The 9335-nt window shown below is 38.1% G+C and overlaps 1 long non-coding RNA gene across 1 annotated transcript; it reads left to right on the forward strand.

Moving 5' to 3' along the window:
* Window positions 1-791: 791 nt before the first annotated feature.
* On the forward strand, window positions 792-1823 carry LOC123583126. Its single transcript, XR_006704745.1, has 2 exons — window positions 792-978; window positions 1019-1823. It is a non-coding gene; the product is annotated as an uncharacterized LOC123583126 (long non-coding RNA).
* The last annotated feature ends 7512 nt before the right edge of the window (window positions 1824-9335 follow it).

Below are 9335 nucleotides of genomic sequence, written 5' to 3' on the forward strand. Positions count from 1 at the left end.
TTAACATGGACAATATTTTATTTCCACAAGTTACCTTTGTAAGCAGAGATTATTATCAACAATTCATGAATGTAGAAAATGAGCAGCCTGAGATAAGTTAATTGATAATTGAGTCACTAAATTTCACAAACCTTTCTTTGAAACTTTAGTATAGATATTCCATATTCCTTGCAACCCAACAGTTCTGATGTTCCAGTTCATGTAGGGGTAGGGTTTAGAGGGAATTGTTTATGCTTTAAGGAATGCATTGTTTACTTATATTTAAGGAAAAGATATTTATAAGATACAACATTACCAACAGAGAGGACATTTGGATTGCCTTTGGTTGTTCTCACCCTTTATTGGAAATATCACCTCTTAATCTTTTACCTATTCAACAATATTTATTTAACAAGTATGTACGAGGGGACTCAGCACTGAAGATATCAGCTCTCATGAAGATGCATTCTTATTGTGAGAAATTAACATAAATAAGGAAGAAATACCTGCATAACTAAGGTATAATTTTAGATAATATTAAGTCTCATGAAGAAATTAAGAAAGACTGCTTAGATAGTAAACCATTGGAGAAGAGTGGCTTAAATTGAGTGATCAGGAAAATCTCTCTGAGCAGAAGGCACTTGGACAGAAGGCTGAGAAAAAAGGGCATCCACGTGTAAATCTGAAGCAGGGGAATTCCAACAGAGGGAATAGCAGTGCAAAGAACTTAGGGGACAAATGAGCTTAGCATGTTTGAGGAACATAAAAAGCCCTGAAGCCCTGAAGGCTGAAGCTCAGTGAGTGAAGTGGAAAGTGTGGTACGGCTGTGTGAAAGCTCAGATAATGATGAGAACATGTAGGACCAGGTGGGCCACAGTGAGACTTGTGGGATGCCAGAGGGTTTTGACAGGGGAGTGAATGACGAGGATATGTGTTTTTGAAGAGGCCTCTGGATCTTGAGTAGAAACTAGATATTAGAAAGCCAAGAATAGGTGAGAGGTCTTTCAGGGAAAGCTTCATGCATTAGGCTAGGTAAGAGGTCTTAATGGCTGAGATGGAGAAAAATGAAAGGTTTCAGGAGAACTCCTGGGGGTAGAGCCAATAGGGCTTAACTGTTTGGAGAATAAGAAAAATACTGCAGTCAAGGTGTTTTAGTAACTGGGCATGTACGATTGTTACATACAACATGGGAACATCATGGGGGAATCTAAAAATTCGGTCACATTTTAAATTTGAAGTGCTCTTAGGCTTCAAAGCAAAGACAGCACATAAGCAGTTAAGTTGGGAACTCTACAAGCAGGTAAGGGCCGAGGGTATAAATTTGGGACATCAACATGTATGTAATAACCAAAGGCACACAGAGGATCACAGAGGGAGAGAGCTATGATAGGAAAGAGTATAGGGCCTAGGACTTCAGTTTTGGGAAGCTCCAACCTTTAGAGGTCTGATAGCAGAGGTATAGCCAAAAAAGAAAACTGAAGGGTCATTGAAATAGGAGGGGGGACAAGACAGTACATCTTAGAGGACAATGTTAGCTTTCAATTACTGAGATGTATTCTTTGCCAGGCACCAGTCTAAACTCTGTTCAGGTACCAGTTCATTTCATCTTCACAACAACCACATGACCTAGGTATGCATAAGTACTTTAAAATTTTCTCCTTATAGAAAGGAGAATGAGAAAAATTAAGAACATAAAGTATCTCAAAAAAGAGGGAATTATGTCAAATGTGTTGAGAGGCTGAGGTTGAAGAAGATAAGGACAAAAGTGATCCTTGAATTTGATAAGCTGAAGGTCACCGGTGATCTTGGAAAAAAGTTTCAAGAGAATACGAAGGGTGGGAACCCAACAGAAGTGGGTTATATAAAGAATGGGGAAACCTGGTGAGAAGCTTTGCAATTAAAGAAAAAGAGAAAACAGTAAATAGAGGTAGACACTGTATTAAGAAATTTTTTTAGAGGGGAGAGACCAAAAAGTATTTTAATTCTGCTGGAGATACATATGGAGAGAAATTAATATGTGGGAAAGACGGTAAGTAATTGCTGTAGTGAAACTTTGAAAAATCAGGATGGGATCCAAACTGCAAGTAGAGAAGAACTTACATCTGATGGGAGCTGAGATATTGGGCATTTTTACAATTATCAACGCAAACAGGATGTGGCTACAGAAGCAGGGAAGGCTGATAGGTTGGCTGGTGCGTACATAACGAAGTCAAATCTATTTCTACTTAATGAAACGAGTAGGATACAAATTCATCTGAACCTGAGGGAGAAGAGGGACTGTGGAAGGATTAATAAAAGAAAATGCAAAGACATTAAATCTAATACAGGGTAGAGGGAACGGTGAGCAGTGTCGTGAGCCCATTTAAGATTGGGGCTGTGTGTATAATGCAAGACTGATCAGCACTGAGGTGTTCGCCAGCAATTTTCTTTTGTCCTGCTGCGGGTGTAGAGTGGCTGGAAAGTTGGATTATCCCAGGTGAGTAAGCAGATAAGGTTGGGTTTTCTTGGCGGAGTTTGATGAGGCTCCACCCCTGGAAGTTGGTACAGTGGTTAGTCCAATGCATAATATTCAGAAGTGTGTCTTTGCTGGACTAACGTGAGACTCTTGTCTGTCTTCACTACCTGCCTCTGAGAAGATTTCCACTTAAGTGTGATGTTTACAGAGCCGTGACTTTCACAAAGTCCAGTGCTAGAGTGGTCTTGCATTTAAAAAGTTTAGGATCTCAGGGATTCTGGGTAGCTCAGCCAGTTGAGCGTCTGACTTTGGCTCATGTCATGATCTCACAGTTTGTGGGTTCAAGCCCCGTGTTGGGCTCTGTGCTGACAGCTCAGAGCCTGGAGCCTGCTTCACATTCTGTCTCCCTCTCTCTGCCCCTCCCCTACTCTCTCTCTCTCTCTCTCTCTCTCAAATAAGAAAAACATTAAAAAAATTAAAAGTTTGGGATCTCACTTTTAACTCATAAGATTTATATGGGTTCAGTGAAGTGAATGACAGCAAGTTGCCTTTTCCTACTCTTTAGGATTTCCAAAATTCCTGGGGATCTTTCATTTTTTCAGTCAAATGGGCTCTTTTAATTCATGCATCTGATACTTTATATTTAGCCAAAATTTCTCTTAGAGTTCTCAAGTGGTTAGCTCTTGCTTGGGTTCTGGGGCTATTTGGAGTCATTCTTTTATATTTATCATTATCACCATGGCTGTTTTCACAGAGAGCCCATTGAAACTACATTTCAGGATATTATACCAGAAATCTCACCCTGGACACTTTCTACAACATCGTACCTCCAAAAACCTCTTGCTGCCAAATGTATCATTAGACAGTAGTCTTTGTGCCAAAGACAATGTCTTATTCAACCTGGTATCCACATCACATAGTCCTGCGCCTAGCACAAAGTGGGCACTCAATAAATGTGTCTTTGAATGAACAAAGAAGTGAATGATTCTGCTGAGGAGTCTAAGTCACATAAACAAACACTGAGTCAGGAGGGGAGAAGGAAATGAAACATCAACCTGTGAGAATAGGTAGGACTTTCATTGTGTTTACAACTGAGAAGAGCATGGATTTAACATTCTGTTCCAGGTAACCATAATCCAGATGAGTTACAGAACGACATTTTGTTTGCCTAGATGTACTACACCAAGTATGTGACATATCTCTTAGACCAAAGTCACTGACTGCTTTGTTCTCTTTGAAAAAAACTGTTCCAGAACCAGCAACACAAGTCCCCAAGGATGTAGTAGATTCTGAAATGTTGGAAAAGAAACCCAAGATAATTACTTCTTTCATAAAGAATCTTACAGGTAAGTTTCACAATTTGATATAAAGCTAAGTACCCACGCATATCCTCTGGAAAATATAAAATAAGTTGTCTGTCTCCATACCACCGGCCTTATTTCTAGCATATATATCCTATAAATTTTAAATGTCAGATTTAAATTATATGTACATATACTTTTTATTTTGCTAAACCATTCAATATATTTTTATATATTTAACTAAATATATTTATCTAAAATAACTCTGGGGCTAGGGATGACTGAAAAGTACAATTTCTACTTTTTATCCCACAGTTCTACTATATATAGTTTATCCTATAAACTTATATGATTTAAGTCATATAAACTTAAATGATTCACATTCAAGTTTTAGAGGCATCAAACCAAGCCACGCTAATGCTGTGAGTGAAACTTGTCCAATTATAAAAACGTTTTTTTCCAATTATAAAAATTGTTGATGAATCCTCTATTAGCTGGATATTCATGAATAACATGTTAATAGTAATTCATAACTTGTGAAAAGATAAAGCCTTCAAAAGTTGGGAAAATGGTGATTAAAGAACTTAAGAAAATGACCATGAGTTGCCTGCCTTTGAAATGGCTATAAGTTATTACTTTCAGCTCTTCACTTGGACTAAAATAATATATTTGCATGTGCTTGTATTTTTTTAAATAATACCTTCACTGAGATATAATTTGGTACCATGTATTATGAGGCATAATTATATAGACAATGTATAATATCATGGTAAACATGGTATATTGCACTTAGGTTTGCCAGTAAACATGGAAAACCAGTGTGTTCATGCCTTAATTTGTAACATCTGTAACTTAATCATGGCAACAAGGAAGAAAGGGAACTACACAGAAACATAAAGAGTTAGCACTAAGGTGATCTTCAGAGGATCAAGAACAATGTGAACTTAACAAAGAAACATTGCCCCTCCCACTTTCCCCTACACTTGCCCCCAGATAGAAATTAATCAGTTAATTCCACAGCCTTTACTGAGAACTCACCCTGGGCCAGACACTGACTATACATCAGTGAACACAACAGATGTGATTCCTGTGCTAGAGGAACTAAAAGCCTAGCAGCAAAGAAAGAACAATAAATATGTACTTAGTGCTAGGAGAAAGCTAGAGAGGGCATCTTGCTTGAGACAGAATGGTCAATATGTAACAATTAAATATATTAAATATATTTGTCTGGTTTTCCTAAGTTTAGCCTTATTCCTATTTCCAAATTCTCATTACAGATCCAAATATGCTGATATGGAAGCAGAAAGGCCAAAAACTAGAACATTTCATTCATTCAACATATATTTTGTGTGTGCTTTCTATGTCTCAGGTCTGTGCTAAGAATACAGATGTAAAATGCAGTTATTACAGTGTCATTAGTTGAGAAAATAACATGGCCACAAATACAAACACACACACACACACACACAGAAATTGGGTGCAGGGGGTCATAACTCAGACTGATAAGACTTCATTTAAAAGGTAACAATCAGAGGTGAGGGGCACCTGGGTGACTCAGTCAGTTAAGCCGCTGGTTCTTGATATTGGCTCAGGTCATGATCTTATGGTTTGTGAGAGCCCCACATCAGGCTCTGCACTGACAGAGCAGGGCCTGCTTGAGATTTTCTCTCTCTCTCCCTCTTTCTCTGCCCCTCCCCTGCTCTCTTCAAATTAAATAAATAAACTTAAAAAGAAACAGGTAACTTTGGACATGAAATTTGAAAAGGAAAGTGTTAGTCAAGAAAAGGGTAAGGACAGACTGGGGGAAAATGAGGAAAAAGAAAGTTAGTGGGAATGGTGGGGGGGGGGCAGGAAAGAAGGAAAGAAAGAAAAGGAAAGAAAGGAAGGAAGAGCATATATTTATTAAAGAGCATAACACATATGAGAAACTGCAAGTTGTTTGATTTGACTGGTGACACAGTGTAGTAAATGGCAACAAATGAGTTTGGGGATGTTGCCAAGCACCAAATATTGGAAGGCCTTATATATCAGCCTAAGCTTTATCTTACTGTAAATAGGAAGCTACTTAAAGTCTTTGAGTGATAAGAATATGAACAAATTTTCATGTTTTGACAGATCATTCTTTAAGTCAAAGGGAACTAGTTTGTGGAGAAGGAAATCTGGAAGCAGGAAGAACAATTAGAGAAGTGTGTCCATAGGTTAGGTAAAAGAGCCATATAAACTAAGGCAATGGCAAAGGACTAGAGACCCAAGGGACACTAGGGAGTGGTGAGTCAGGAAGAAACCTAAGATGATCCCAGAGTTGATGGCTTATGTGATTGTATTAATGCTAGTGTCATTAATTAGGAGAGGACATGAGAAGGAGAAAGAGCTTAGGGAAATGGGAACAAGAAACAACCAATATTTTTGAGTGTGTTCTATGTGCCAGAAACTTTTCTTTTGCCACAATTTAATCTTTATCTGCGGCTGAAACCCAAATAGATATCTCCAGCCAGGTGTTCTTTCCTGAGTTCCAGATCTGTATATTTGAATCCCTCCTAGATATTTTTATTTGTATATTTTTATGGCATCACAAAAATTAAGAATTCCAAAGTGGAACCTAGATAATGAAATTACGTCTAAGAGGAAAAGTATGTGAATGTTATTATTGTTCATTTTATTTTTTTCACGGAAACTGCAGAAAAGAAGAAAAGGTAGGTGTGGTGTGGATACAGATAAGTTGCAGAAGTGGCAAAATGATGAACACTTGCTTATAGATATGGTAATTTTCAATGAAAGCAAGATCATTTGCTGAAACCAGTAGGGGTAAATTGGCAAGTTAAAAGACCAGAGGGGAAAACGGTGAAGGTTTGAAATAGCTATGGAGAGCACGAAAGCTGAAGTGATATAAATAAAATGCTGAGTAGGCATCACTGACAGTCCCTAAGATGAAGCTCTTGACTTTTTAGTGGCATCAATCCATGTGGCTGTTTGATTTTTGCCAGTATAACTTACGATCCAGGTGCAGATAAAGAACACAGGTGGTCGCGTTGTTCCAGGATTGGACTTTTGCTACATGGGTGACGCAGGAAAGCAGAAGCAAGAGTTTTGTGAATATACACCATAGATTTTTAAGTTAGAGTTCAGAGGCCCAAGCTTATCACCAAAAATAATGTTTCAGAAGGAACCTTTTGGGTTGAGATGAAAAAACGAAACAGTTATGGAACTAAATACAAATAAAATGTAGTGGAAAAGGTACTGGAATGACAGGAGACTAGCCGCGGCGGGGGGGGGGGGGGGGGGGGGAGGGGGGGGGAGGGAGGGGGTTGGCAGGGATACCAGAGTAGAATAATTCAGAAGTGGAGTCTGGATGATAAAAAACGAAACAGAACAAAACAACAACAACAACAACAACAACAACAACAAAATTTGCTTGGATATGATGACCAAAGAGGAATAGAAGAGGTCAATGGCTTTGACAACAGCAAGGAAATCTACTAATTTGCCAGATGGTCCACCCAGTATTTGGAAGGACTTTAAAGGCCACTAATCCAACTTCCTTAAACAGACTTAAGGTGTAACCTTCAATAAATTTGGCCAGGTAGCTGTCATCCTAAGGATAAAATCTATTCGATTTTATAGAACCTCCTCTAGGAATTTAATGAGTGTAAAATGAGTCAGTGATACTTTCTGTTTTTCGTTTAATGACTTTTTTGTGTTGTTTGAATTTTTTTACTTTTTTTTTCTTTCTTTATCTTTTTTTTTCTTCCTTTTCAGAAAATGGTTGACAGGATTTGGAAAGAAGGAATTTAAGATTCTCTCTCAGTCAAATCACTTGAGCGAAACTCCTAGAGGGAGGAGTAATCGGGGTTGTAACTAAAGTTCTCTTAGAGTTGACATTTAAATTGCTTTTCATTGAAGACGCAGGAAACCAATCTCAATTTTCCTGGCCCAGCTACTGCTGCCAGCTCTGTTATCTTAAACTCCCAGGTTTGGCAGTTTATCAAACAGCTGAATCTTAGTTTTTTAACCCTCATATGAATGTAGCCCTGGACTTAATATGGAACCAAACATAAGTGCAAATATCAGTATCTAGGCTTATGAGTTTTAAATCTGTTAGAAGATTACACCGTTATCGGCCTCTAGTGGGAGGAAATTCAAGGCTACCGACTTTCCCAGCCTCTTTTCCCTTCTTTCTCTCTAAAAACAAATCAAGATCAAGGAAAAGCATTTCACTTCCCATCATCCCCAAGGAAGAAGGGTGTTGCTTATTGGCAGCTCCAATGGACCCATAGAGCTACAACAATCTAAACCTGAGTGAAAGAGGTTAAAAGATAAGATGCAGAGGCTCCACACACAAACCTGGAGCTTCTCCTCTTGCTCTGTTAGGACTAACTGCCCTTCACTCATGGGCAGGGAGAAATCATTGAATCTGGGTTGAATTACTAGTTGGATGACATGATTGCTTTTATTTACCACGCTTGGTACCTTAAGCCATCCTGAAGTTCGGTTGGCCTATCCTTTCCTTTCATACTTTTGGGAAGCTTAGAAGCCAGGTGATCTGATTTTGGGACCCTGGGTTGGTGTTTGAAATAATGCTTTTGTGAAATGAGGATTTATAAATAAATAAATAAATAAATAAATAAATAACTGCTAATGCAAAACAAAGCCAAAAACTGTAGAAAGAGTGTCAACTGGATAGTATACATGGCTAGATTTAAAATCTCTAAAAGTTATATGGCATTCAATTATTATATTGCTGTTATATTACTCTTGTTACTATAGTAATTTCTCTTGTCCTGCTATAGACAACATTACATTGTAAAATCTGTACTCCCATTTAACCCATGACCCCCAAGATAATCGCAATCTTTACTTTGTCACTGTTATTCTTGAGCACTCTGTCAGTCAGTGTTCCTAGGCATTTAATTTTCTTTACCATGTTAAGTTAAAAAAAAAAAAAGTGTATAAATTGTTGCTTCTGCTGAATCCTTTCATTATCAGAACATACTCCTTCACATTTTAAAATGAAAAAAAAAAAAACTCATTTCTTTTACTTCAAACCAGCTAAGTAGAAGAAGATGGACATATTACAGGCATTTTGCAGATTTCCTAAGCGAAGCACAAGTAAATTTAAAAGGGTTATGCATTGGTCTTTCTCTACAATTTAGCTTGATAGAAGGGCCTTTACACTATGTCACATAATCTGCAATGCAAGAAGACTGACATCAACAGTTTCGAAAGCTGTGTTGAATGACCGGGTGTTCAGCACTCAGCTACAAATACCAGTAACCTGGGAGAAGTTATTGAATAGCTACGGCAATGCACCTTGTGTCTGACAAAGATAAAATGAAGATCCAAGGGGAAGACTCATGTCAGGAATATTTTTCCTCAGTATGGTGGTCATGTGTTCTTCACCACATACACTCCTGTCAAACCAAACCACCTGCAGTTTCCAAACATGCTACACTTTTCTATAACTCAACGCCTTTGACCACAGGTCATACCTTCCAAAAATTACTTCCACCCACTTCTCTGCTTGGTGAACTTCTCTTATTTCTTATAATTCAATTAAAACAACCCCCAGGTGGAATATTCCCTCACCTTTCTCTATGCTTCAA

Source organism: Leopardus geoffroyi, chromosome B1 (genome assembly GCF_018350155.1).
Source record: "Leopardus geoffroyi isolate Oge1 chromosome B1, O.geoffroyi_Oge1_pat1.0, whole genome shotgun sequence".
NCBI lineage: Eukaryota > Metazoa > Chordata > Mammalia > Carnivora > Felidae > Leopardus > Leopardus geoffroyi.